Source organism: Panthera tigris, chromosome A3 (assembly GCF_018350195.1).
Source record: "Panthera tigris isolate Pti1 chromosome A3, P.tigris_Pti1_mat1.1, whole genome shotgun sequence".
Lineage (NCBI taxonomy): Eukaryota > Metazoa > Chordata > Mammalia > Carnivora > Felidae > Panthera > Panthera tigris.
In genome coordinates this window covers 10875854-10888936 of record NC_056662.1, presented here as the reverse complement: position 1 = coordinate 10888936, position 13083 = coordinate 10875854, and positions in this window count along the sequence as shown.

Here is a 13083-nt window from a genome sequence, read left to right as displayed (position 1 = left end):
ACCTGCCGCGCCGGGAGCCTTTCCCTCCTGGTCCGCGTGGCCCGGCCGCCGCCGGCACCCCTGGCCGACGCGGGGCACTCACACCGGGCCCTGGGGTCCCGGGGTCCAGCGCCCAGTGCACAGGCAGCCGGTCAGGAGCGACGCCTCGCTTCGAAATTGGTAGGAGTCGCGCTTTTGCTGGGGGGTTGGGTTGGAAGGCTGTGCCCGAGGGGGCGCCACGGCAGAGCCGCCTCTTAGTGTCGCTGGCCTCCCACCCTCCTTTCCTCTTTAACTTCCAGTCTCTGTGGCCTTTCCCCACCATCAGAGAACAAAGAAAGGCTGTGGAGAAACCCTGATGTGGGCCGGGTCTGAGACCTGGTCCTTAAGCGTGAGTGGCGCCGTGGTGGGGACTACGACTGACAAGGACTTGTCCCCACGAACTCACCTTCTGCTCGGGGAAAGGCCGAGCCAGGAACACCGAGAACGAGCAGGACTGCGGTCTGTGAGAGGGGCGACGAAGAAAGAAGCTGGAGCAGGGTGGGGGGTACAGAGCGAGGGGCGAGACCCCTTTAGATTGACCGCTGGGGAGGGGACGTATACACAGCCATGAACAAGGGTAAGGAGCCCATCTTTGGAAGATGTGGTAAGAGAGCTTTGCAGCTGGATGAAACCGCAAAGACGACGATCCCGGAGCAGGAAGGAGGGAGGCATATTTGAGGAAGAGCAGGGGCATCGGAGAGGAGTAGCGGGGAGGGTGTGCAGGAGAGGAAGCCTTCCTGGCTGTGTGGGCTTTGGTGCTCAGGTGGTCCCAGGTGGTAGATCGGGTCCCTGCCTTCCCCTCCCGTCTGAAAACTGGCATTTCTATCTCTTTCTCCTTGCGGATTGTCCGTCTCCCCCGCTAGACATCAAGCTCCATCAGGGTTGGGACTGTGTGCTGTCCCTCTAGCATCTTCCACATTGCCAGGCACAGACAGACCAGGCTTCTGAAAGAATCGTTGGGGGAGCACTGAGGACAGTCCTAGGGGGTAGCTTTGATCATTCCAGGGAGATACAGGCCTTGTCCAAGAGCACGGGAGGAAGGTGCAGAATAGAAGTGCCCCCCCACCCTGAATTTCTGATTCAGTGGGTTTGGGGTGAGACCCTTCTAATAAATTTTCTGGTCATTCGGGTGTTCCTGGCCTGCGGCTTTGAGAACCACTGATGTTGAAGACTTGAAACTCAACCCAGCTGGGTCTGACTTTAAAGCCCACATGATCTGCCAGATCCAGTGGGGCGTCCGGTGAGCTGGACCTTATGAGCACCTCTGGGAGAGGGGTACTGTCCCCGGGGGATGGGCCTGTCAGAACACTGTGCACCTGAGTCAGGTGTTGTGGTGACCTGTGGACAGAAGACCCTGAAACACAGGGAGACCACCCCTAAGGACCGTTCTTCCCCTCTCCCCCCTGCCCCCCATCCACCCACATATAGAGACTCACTTTCTGTGCCCAGGAGTTAAATTACTGCCTGCTCTTATCCCTGACTTGTGCTAAACTACGTCCAATAAAACTCTTTTAAATCCTTTTAAGGAATTTCCTCTTTGCAGTTCCTCCCTCCCTTTAGAGCCTTCCAGATTTTCAGTTCTTCTCTTCCTATCTTCATCTCCCTCCTGAGAAACATTCCTTCCCAAGCTGTTGTGTGGAAATGCATGTTGGTGATGCCGGTGAAGGTTTTGCGAAAAGATGAACTGCCCTCCCCCCCCATCCGAAGCTTGCTGAGCACTTACTAGGTGCCAGGCAGTTCGCTGGGCGATTTGTAGGTGTCTGAGGTGCAAAATGGGTTCTGCCTCCAGCTCGAACACCTGTCTCTTTGGCTCTGCTGGATTAATTAAAAAAAAAAAAAAAAGTGAATTACTTGCCAACCTTTAAAAAGTGGGAGATTTCACCTAACATTTTTTCTTTGGAAACACTGAGCGATCTGGCTGACATCCCTCGTGGGCGTGGTATGCTGGGTCGGGGACACCCCTTTGCCTGTGGTTTGCCTCTTGGCCCATGTCGTCGTGTCATTTGCGGTACCACTGGGCCATTGGAAGCCTGAGTTACTGACCTCTCATCTTGGCAGATTGTCTAGGGTCACACAGTAAGTGGCAGAGCTGGATCTGAATCCAGGCCTGTCTGACCTAAAAGCCCAAGCCTGTCACTGGAAAAAAAAGCTGCTATTAGAGTGGGGGCAGGAGGAGGATGTGGCATCCCTGGCCCAGAGGACATACCTTAAAAGGGAATTACTGTCAGCGGTTTAAGAATATGCTTTCCTTCCCATTCATAACCAACTGTCAGTAAGTCATAAAGTTCTAGGTTGTTTTTCCATGGCATGAAGGGTTACCCAGAGTAGTCCAAGCTTTTTTATCCAACCTCCCCCTTGAGATGGGAGGGCTTAGATTTGCAAGGCTGGCGGTTAGTTACGAGAGGAGTTTGGAGAGGGAGTGGGGTGGGGATGGAGGGAGCGCCTTCACCACCACCTCCCCCCACCACCTCCCGTCACTCTGCCCCGGGCACTCTGCCTTTGTGAGCCTGGGACACCCCAAGCGAGCTCTGTCCTTGTGCCTGGAGGGATCTGCCCCTAGCTCTCCATATAACCTTTTCCTCCCAGTCTTGGGTCTCAGTCATCCCCTTGGGACCTACTGGCACAGATCAGGGCACAGGGGGTGAGGTTAAGGCGGACAGGGGCACGGCTGTATTTAAATCTTTATTTTAAAAGTTAATATTTTGTTCATCATGGGTTTGTTTTGTACTAATTTTGATTAGAAAATATTAGTGTGTCAAACGTTATTTATCTTGAATGCTAAGCTTTTTAGTGCCTCCTTAAATCCTGCACCCCCAGCGGGGGCCTCGGCTCTGCTCCTGCTCCAGGGTGCTCTGGACCAGCAGTCAGGAGACCTGGGTTCTGGTTCTGGTTCTGCTACTAGACGTGTTCTGTGAGTGGACACAAGTCCCCTCGGTGGCCCGAGCCTGTCAGCTATTACATCTGTCCGGGGAAGGGGTTATACCTGCCTTTAGTTCTGGAGCGATCCGAGACACCCAGCATTGCTCTGATGGGTTGTGCATTGTGTCCCTCTCCTGGGGGCTTTGGGACTGTTTTAGGCCTTGGCGACTCTGGTCATGATGGGATGTCACAGTCCTTTCCTGGGTACCCCAAGTGAGGTGTTCCTCCGTGCAAACACCCAGTCTTCATGGCTGCTGTGAGCAATCAGTGTTGATTTTCTTGTTCATTTTTCTGGCCCTGGGGGAACTTTCCTGTTTTGGAAGTGTGATCACACACCCTATTCTTTGAGGTCTTGCCTTTTGTTCTTTGGTTTCATTCATTGGACCACGTGACACACATTCATTAAGGACCTTCTATAGGTCAAGCACTGGTCAAGCACTGGGGATACAAAAGGCACATTTCCAGCCCCAGAAGAGCATTTGTTGTAGTGAGGGAGACTGCACGAAGGCCGATCCGATCCGTGTGCTGTGAGAAGTCTGCCTGGGGTAGAGGACTTCCGGCCCAGTTAAGGCCGCGCTGAGAGAACTGTGCGTTGTCCTTTCCCCTGGGAGGACCCTGCGTCCTCGGTTGTGATGCAGATGCCATCAGCCCAGAGCAGAGTATGGTCACCTTCCTGATAGAATCTCCTGGAGAGAGTGCTGCAGTGGTAGAGTTTGGATCCACATTTGAATGGGCAGAGCTCCAAGTTAGACTTTCCAGTTTCTTCTCACTCCCCTTCTCCATCCAGTGCCTCCTCTGGATTGTGGTTGGTTCCTTGGTTTTTCCTAGTCCTGACAGCCCTCGCAGCCCGTCTCAAAGCCCACCTCTTCCTTTGGCTTTCCTCCACTGCCCCAGCCTTCAGGGGACTCTCTCACACTCTGGTCCAAAGCCTTTATCAACTAATAGGCCTGCTGCCTGGAGCTTAATTAAGATCTGTCTAGAGTTCCTTGTTGCAACGGTGCCTTGTTCCTTGCCTGGCAGTCAGTGACAGCTGGGAGGGCTCTGTCCCCTCAACTCTGAGGATGCAAACAGATGCGGCTTGCTAGGGCTTCCGTGTTTCAAAAATAATGAGTTATGTGCCAGCATTTGTAAATCAGGAGATCTCACCCAAAAATCTGGGTTTCTGGCTTCCCTTGAAAACTTAGAAGATGTGCCAACCCCACACCTTATATTCCTCCCTGGCAAAAATTGGCTAGAGCTGGTAGCAGCTTTTTCCTTTAGACGGAGCTTGGGTTCTCCAGTTTGCCACAGTCCGCACTATTCCTTCATGTCTAACGGGGGGGTTCCCTTTATTCATCCTCTTCACTCTCTTGCCCCCCCCCCATAGGCTTTGAGATTTTAACCCCTGCTTTCAGCTTTTTTTCTTCAAAAGGAGAGACAGCTCATCAGAGCGTTATGTACTGGCAGATGCTTCGCAAGACTCAGAGGGAGTCTGGCCATGATTACTGGAGATTTGCTGGGTAGATGGAGGAGGGGAAAGTCAGGAGGGTGCTTGCTATAAATCCAGTCCATAGATTCTTAGGATCGATGAACTCACATTGGTGTTTGAACTTGGCTGGTACTTTTTTGCTTTACCTGTACATGTGGAGAGATAGTTAATGTGAAAATAAAACAATAAAAGCATTAAAATGAGGTTACTGAGAGCACACTGTTCTCAGATTTTTACATTTACTTTTCATCGTCTGTGGGCAGTATTGTTTTTAAAATTTTTAAGTTTATTTATTTTTGAGAGAGAAGGAGAGAGTGAGCACGAGTGAGGGAGGGGCAGAGAGAGAGGAGGAGAGAGGATCCCAGGCACGATCCGCACTGTCAGCACAGAGCCAGGAGAACAACACTTGATCAGGGTTTTGTTGTTGTTTTTTTTTAATGTTTGTTATTTTTGAGAAAAAGAGAGAGTGGGAAGGGGCAGAAGGAGAGGGAAAGAATCCCAAGCAGGCTTTGTGCTGTCGACGCGGAGCCTGACACAGGGCTCAAACTCACAAACTGTGAGATCATGACCTGAGCTGAAATCAAGAGTCGGATGCTTGACCAACCGAGCCCCCCCAGGCGCCCCCCCCACCCCCGCTTTGCAGGCAGTATTATTTTCCCCATTTTCGAGACAAGGGAACAGAGACCCGGGTTAGTTACTTGCTCAGGATTGCACGGCCAGGAAACCTGAAGCTTGTGATTGTGACGTAGCCAGAATGTCCCCTTCATTTTGGCACAGTTGGAGGCACAGGTAGATGATGGGCTCATTATTGTTTTCTCTGAGGTGGTCTCCCTCCTGTCTCCCTCCTGTCAGGTGGGGCGCGTTCTTTCCTTGGCACAGGGTTGAAGTTAGCCAGCCTGCGAGCCTGTTACTGCAGGCTGTTAGATCCGGAGACACGCAGGGGCGAAAGCCTTTGGCAAGGGGAGCATAGGGTGGGGAGGGGGGAGGCAAGAAAGCAGTGGCCCCACCAGCCCGGGCCCGGTCCCCTTAGACGGCCCATGGATCCTGCAGGCACAGGGACCACCATCCAGCCTTTGGGCATGAGCTCATTTCCCGTGTCCCCACGTCTGAGGTCAGCGCCCCGTTGAGCATCCATCCGTCTTGCTGCAGTGGAAGATTTTAGTACTCTTGTCGTTACTTTGCATTGCTTCTGGGCTGCGTTCCCTCTTATTTCATTTTCCTCTGAAATCCTGAGCTCACCCTCCTCAGCAGCTGACGGGACCATTTATTTCCAAGGCTGCAGCCGGTCGGAGGGCTGCTGACAGCTAAGCGGAGCCCTCTGGGTTTTTGCCACCCTGTTTTGTTCCCGCAGACAGGGACGGGAGATAGGAGAACATCTTCATTTTGTAGCAGCAAAGCTGTCAGAGCTTTGGAGTCTCAGCTCTATCCACTGTGTCGCAAAGGGCGCTGCCTTGGTGGACTCGGTCCCTTGGTCTTCTGCCCTTTGGGACTCAAAACCTTAAGAGAGTGCAGCCTGTGCTTTGCAAGTGTCCTGTCAAGTGCTCCTGGAGCTCAGAGAGGGTGAGACATGTGTGGGGTTTGCACAGCAAATGAGTGGCAGAGCACAGGGAACAGCTCCGGCCCCAGCCCTTTTGCCTTGTATCAGCCTCTGCCTCTCCAGGGTCTCAGAAGGCTGAGCTCCCAGGGGACACCCCCCCCCCCCCGACTGACCACCTGACATGCTTTTCTGCCAGCTCTTTATGAAGCCTGCTCCTCCCAATCTGGTCTCAGCTCAGATGCTCCCTCCTCAGAGAGGCCGCCCCTGATGCCTCCACCTGAAGCCCCCCCCATCACATTCTCTCACATCTTCCATGTTCTTCTTCTCAGAGCTCTGATCAGTGCCTGAAATGGTCCCTATCAGAGTTTAACTTTTGTTTTTATTATCTCTTCCAGCAGAATGCAAGCTTCATGGGGGCAGGACTACATCTGTCTTATTCACCGTTCTCTCTCAAGCACCTGGCCCACAAGAGAGCTCCACAACTCTGTTTGGGTTGAAGGAATAAACCTAGCCAAGGTGGATTTGGGGGGGACTTCAAACGGTCCTTAAACAAGGAAACAGTTTTCAGGAAGCAATGAAAAAGTAAACATCTGCAGAGTCACCTTCATTTGCTTCAGGGAGGATTTGATTTGGGGGAACAAAGTCCACTCTTAAAAACACTTCAGGGGGGGCGCCTGGGTGGCTCAGTCTGTTGAGCGTCTGACTTCAGCTCAGGTCACGATCTCGCAGTCTGTGAGTTCGAGCCCCGCGTCGGGCTCTGGGTTGACAGCTCAGAGCCTGGAGCCTGCTTCCAATTCTGTGTCTCCCTCTCTCTCTGCCCCTCCCCCGTTCATGCTCTGTCTCTCTCTGTCTCAAAAATAAATAAACGTTTAAAAAAAAAAAACACTTCAGGGGCACCCGGGTGACTCAGTTAGTTAAGCGTCCGACTTTGGCCTCAGGTCATGATCTCACGGTTCACGAGTTCGAGCCCCACGATGGGCTCTGTGCCGACAGCTTGGAGCCTGGAGCCTGCTTCTGATTCTGTGTCTCCCTCTCTCTCTGCCCCTCCCCTGTTCATGCTCTGTCTCTCTCTCTCTCCCAAAAATAAAAACATTAAAAAAAAAACTTAAAAAAAGGCTTCGAGGCCATCCATCTAGCCACCCATTTATTGGTGCATTTGATGCCATTTTGCTAAGTGCTGGGTCCAGGCCATGCTCTGTGCAAGGTGCTGGCCATGCACAGATGAGAGGCTGGGGTTCTTCGGGAATCTTCTCAAATGGCCTTAAATACAAAGGAGAATCCATTGGGTCACATGGTTGAAAAGTCTAGGGGTTGGTCTGCTTGATTCCAAAGCCCCTATTCTTTAAAAACTACTTAAAAGTATTAATGTATAGTTTATATATAGTGAAATGCCCAGATCTTAAGTGGGTGGTTTGATCCATTTTGACAAATGAATGCACCTGTGTAATAACTCACATACCTATCACAGAAAAGAACCTCTCCATTACCCCAGAAAGTTCCCTCAGGCCCCTTTCCAGGCAAGCCCTGCCGTCCCATAGATAAGCTTTGTGTCCTCTGGAATTTCACGGGAATGGAACCATATGGAAGGGACCCTTTTGAGCCTGCCTTCCTTTGCTTAGCATAGAGTTTGGTGTTCAGCAGCCATGTTGTTGCAAATGTCAGTTCGTTCCCTACTCCTGCTGAGTAGTGTCCCATTGTACAGACACACCCCGTTTTGCTTTTCCATCCGTCTGTTGATGGGCACTTGGATTGTTTCCAGTTATGGGCGACGTGACTAAAGCTGCTGCGAACATTCATGTGTGAGTCTTTTTGTGAACATGCGCACTCGTTTTTATTGAATTCCTAGGAGTGAACTTGCTGGATGTAAGTGAAACAAAAATCCCATATCCTCCATAGCAAAGATGTACCACTTCCCTGTGCTGGAGTCTTCTGTCTGGAGGTATGACTTACGACTAGTTGTGAACTGCGTGAGGGCACAGACCATTGGCGTTTGAAGCACTGTGTTTAGCAGCTCGTCCATACCCAGCATCAACGAGGAGGTGGAGGGCAGAATCTGTTTGGATTGATAGTTGTTTGGAGACAATCCTCGAGGGGGGGTTTTGCATTTCTGCACATCTTGGAAGGAGAGGCGCTAACTGCCTTCCTCCCAGACTCTATTTTAGATGTTGTTTGTGCAGTGAATAGCTCTGGAAGATAGAGATAGTATCTTTCTCCAGAGCAGAGGGTAGACATGTTTCCTGTCCATTATGAAAGATTCGAGTTTCCGAATATCATTCAGACCAAAAAAGGAAGGACATTCTGACACCGGCCACAACATGCACGAACCTTGAAGATGTTATGCTACGTGAAACAAGCCAGTCACAAAAAAAGATAATGTATGGTTCCACTTCTAGGAGGTCTCTAGGGTAGTCCCATTTAGAGAGACGGAAGTAGAAGGATAGTCACCAGAGGGTGGGGGAAGGGCAAATGGGGAATTGTTGTTTAATGGGTATGGTGTTTCAGTTTCGAAAGAAGGAAAAGCTCTGGAAATCTCTTGAACAACAATGAGAAACTACTTAACCCTACAGAATTGTATACTTAGAAATGGCTAAGACGATAAAATGTATGTTATGTGTATTTACTGTACACACACACACACACACACACACGCACGCACGCACACATGCACACACACGGATTTGGGTTTCCTAAGCTCAGAGTTCCTATCCTATAAGGTAACTCATTGCATGTCTTTGCACTGCTGTGTGGGAACTAGAACTTGGGGGACTGGAGCAGGAAAATGCTGATACTCTTGTTACTGCTGTGTTGTGAACGGTCTCTTATCTCTGACCCAGGGGTCTCGTGTCTTCTGCCAGCAGTCATAAAACTGGTAAGCTAACTTGCTGGCTGCCAAGTAGGGTAAATCTCAGACTCCTCATAGTTCTTGACAAAAGCAATCTCTAGTTTTTCCTTGCAGCACTTTTTACAACTGTAGTTAAATTTGTATCTTTAAGTACTTGTCTGCCTCTGACAAGTGAACTGAACTCTACGCTGTCTTGTTCAGAGCTTTGTTCCCAGGGTCTCACACAGTGCACTTGGCACATGGGAAATGCTCAATAAATATTTGTAGAGCGAATGACTGGATGGCTGGATGAATGAATGCTTGTTGCCTTGATCCCCCTGTCTCTTCTTCAAAGAGAGCACTTCTGGAATGGGTGGCCTGGCTTACTCTCCCAGCTCCTTGGAGGCAAGCTCCTGAGGGAGCCATTTCTGCTTTGGGCCAGGCTGGCTCTCGTCTTCCCCACCCCCTCCCCTGAGCTACCGAGGGCACTTCACAGGCAGGAAGGGCCCACTTCTCTCCGTCTGCCAGCTGTTGGCTTGTAGTGGTCAAGTACCACTCTCTCCACTTTACAGAAGAGGAAGCAGGCTCACAGAGGTAGAGGCCTCGTGTAACTCTTGCCCTGGGTTTGACCATTCACTGTCCAGTCTCAGGGGGGTCCAGGTGCTGGGACTTTTGTTCCCATAGGACCACCAGTGACCTTCTGGACATCAAGAGGGTGGGATGGGGGTGGAATGGAGAAATGTCTCTGACTGTTGACAAGAAGGTTGACCTGCAGCAGCTCAGTTAGCACTCGACAGGGTCCTTGGGGACCTCTGAGCGACTGCCAGTGGAAGGCCCTGGGCTGGCTCTGTACAGCTCACGAGCTCACCTCACTGGCAGCGGCCAGTCTGCAGGGGTGGACTTGACTTCCTGGGCTCTCTTGATGCCGACTTGGATTGTGTTCTTGCTTCTTCCAGGTCTGGTCACTTCAGACTCCCAGGCTAGTCGAATTTCCTCCAGCTGCCCCAGGATGGCCGTCTCTGGCAATTTCTTTGTTCTCTTTCCATAACATTATCATGGAATACATTTTATACCTCGCTTCCCTTGGGGCCTCCCATTTATTTTCAAGAGCTTCCTTTTGAAGTAAGAAAAAAAAATAAAAACAAAGGAAGCTTATCAATTTCTCCTTTCTATGGAAACACTTTTTATTCTCTTCCCCATAATGGGGATCCCTCTGACTTACTGGGGCAGAATCTCCATGGGAAGGGTGTGCAGAGAAGGCAACCAGAATATAAATACTCATACTTAAGATAGGTCACTGTGGCACTTGGGAATTGTGGGATAGGTCCGGGGCCGAATCGGGCCTTCCAGGTTCCATCCCTGGTCAAGTCTGTGTGTATCTAATAGGCGCCTCCCGTGTGCCAAATGGTTTGTTGATTTGTGGACCTTGAGTGCTTAAAAGATATACTTTCTTCTCAGTGGTAAAGCTGTGGTTCTTGTGGTTCTGGGCTGGAATGAAAGGTCTTCTGGAGAAGAAAAGTTAGCCGTCGCCACTAGGAGTAGTTAGCATGGCCATTGACCCACCCATCCATCTTTGAACAAACACTTACTGGTCACCTGCTATGTGCCAAGTCTGCTGGATTGTGGGGATATGGCTTTGGCCATGACAAATAAGGTCTCTGTCTTCCTGCACTTCAAATATTAAACAAGTAAACGAATCCGTACGTAATGACAGATCACCATAAAGGAAGGGTGGAAAAGTGGCACAGGTGAGGGCTTAAGAGCGGCGTGGGCAGCTCTGGGAAAGTGTTGTCCAGGGCTAAGTACGCCCCGCCCACTCAGCAGTGGCTTCTTGAAGGGCTTAGAGCCGAGTCTCCAGTGCTGTGTCCATGTTGCATGTCCCTGGTGTTCTTTTTCTGCTAGTGAGGGACTCCCTGTGCTGAGGCATCATTACCCTCACCCCATTCTCTTTGGCTCCTGCCCAGCTCACGCTCCCCCACATCCAGTCCCTCAGCCGGGTCCATCGATACCCCCTCGTGCCCTGGACCACCCCTTGCGTGTCTGCTCCAGCCACTCCTGCTCCAAAACACCAGGCATCTGGAAAGTTCTTCCCTAAGATATCCACGTGGCTTGGTCGTTCGCTCAGGTCTTTGCTCAAATGTCACGTTCTTGGTGAAGTCTTTCCTGGTCTCCCAGTTAAAAATTCTGACAACTCCACCCCAACTCCAGACCTCTCCATCTTCTATCCTGTGTTCCGTTTCTCCTTAGCTTTTTGTCATCATGTGATATGTGTATTTTGATTAGCTGTTGTTACCCTTAGGTCAGAAGCGATGAGAGGAGAGGGCAGTTACTGAATCCAGAGGGAGAGCACTGCGGGAACAGAGAGAGCTGTGATCCTCCAGTGAGGGACCCAGGCAGCCTGGTGTAATTCTGCTGCCCTCCTCACTCTGATCTTGCTGAGGCTCCCCCTTGGTCAGCCCAATGAGAAGATGGGGACAGGAGCACATCAGCCTCCAAGGGCATGGAGAAGCTGGGACAGTGATGCAGAGGGGAGTGGCCTTCAAACTCTTGTTTGGAGCCCCAGGGCTTTGCGAAAGAGTTTTGGGGACATCACAGTGGGCAGAGGGGTGACCCAGAGGACTTGACTTTAACTGGCCACCAACATTCCCCCCAGTATGTGCGTGGTGGAGAGAAGACAGAGAATTACAAGGCCTGAATTTGAACTTCAGCTCTCCCAGTAAGCAGGTATGTGACTTTGGACAAGTCATGGCGTCCTCTAAGTCCAGACACTCATCTGTTAAATGCAGCTCAAACTCCCTGCTCTGCCTCCCTTTCTGGATGGTTGTGATGATTCAATGTGGTTCAGGATGTGGGAGTGCTTTGCAAATGGCAGAATCTTGGACAGAATTGGTTGTTTTAATCTCAGCTGCCAGTGCATGCTTCCATTGTTGACTCAAAAATTCCAAGTCTAGATACAAAATGTGTTACTGGTCACCATGAGGACCTGGGAGTGACAGGTGTTTTCAGCCCAATGAATCCACTGATTTTTCTGATGAAAAAATCCACAAACTTTTTAAGACTCCAGGTGTTGGTAGCAGTGTTGTTATCCATCAGTATGCAAGATACCCAGCTTTTCCTGGGGGTCTACAGACAAGATCTGGATCCCAGCTTGATAAATGCTTCAGACAGTAACTGGTTCTCAACCTTGGTTTCTCCCTCACTCTAGCCATAAGGAGCACCTCTCTGGGGGTGAGGGAGGACGGCAGGGTGGTGGGCAGGGCTGTGTGCTCCTTACAAAGCTGCAGGAAGAGTGAGGGGAAACTGTAATCCTCCCTTCTTTGTTTGGGGGCCCACGGGCCATTCAGTAGCAGGGAGGAGACCCCCCCCCCGCCCCCCGCCGCCCGCCCATGGCCAGAGCCCTGTGGTCCCAGCTCCATGGATAGCAAGAACATTGCCCATGGTTGCCAAGGCACTGAGCTGCAGAGGGCATGTCTCTTTAGCAGTCTGGGCCACCAGCCCAGCGTGAAGTTGGCTAGTGGGCGTGACGCGGCTAATTGCTGTGATTTGGCATCCAGTACCGAGTACAGCACACTGTGGGAAGTGCCAGGGTTAGGGGCGGTTCTCAGCCAGCCGCCGCTGCCTGCTGCCGGTCTCCAGCTCTGATAACAAGTCAGAACCCTGTTCGTTATTGGGGGCGGGGAAAGAGGCCCTCGTTTTCTCCGCTTGGCAGCTTTGAATACATTCTCATTTCCTGCCATGGGGTCCTGTCTCTCAGCGGCCCGGTCTGCCTCCTCCTTATTCCATACCTTCGGACAAGTTGCTTCCTTTTCTGGGCCTCGGTTTGCCCATTAGTCAAAGGAGGAACTTGTACTCGAGATGAGATGTTTCTTTCAATTTGACTATGTTGTGTTTCTAGGCAGGGTTTCTCAGCCTGGCACTCTTGGCATTTGGGGCAGGATCATTCTTGTCATTGGGGGGGGGGGGTGTCTGTCCTGTGCATTGGAGGGTGTTTAGCAGCATCCCTGGCCTCTAGCCGCTAGATGATGGAGGCACCCGTCCCAAAAGCCGTGACCAACAAAAACCACTCCGATAAAAATAATGATGAAAACTCCCCGGAGAGCAAACTTGTGCCCATTTGAGAACTAGTGATTCAGGGTAGAGGCTGAAGCTTTTGTAGCTTGTGGGAAATACTTCCCCTGGGTGTTACTCTGGAGGGTAACTTATTATCATTATTAGTCCTTGTATACATATCTATCTGTATCTATCCATCGATCGATCATCTATGTACCAGACACTGGGAATATAAAACTGAATAAGGCACGCCTGTCCCTGCCCACACAG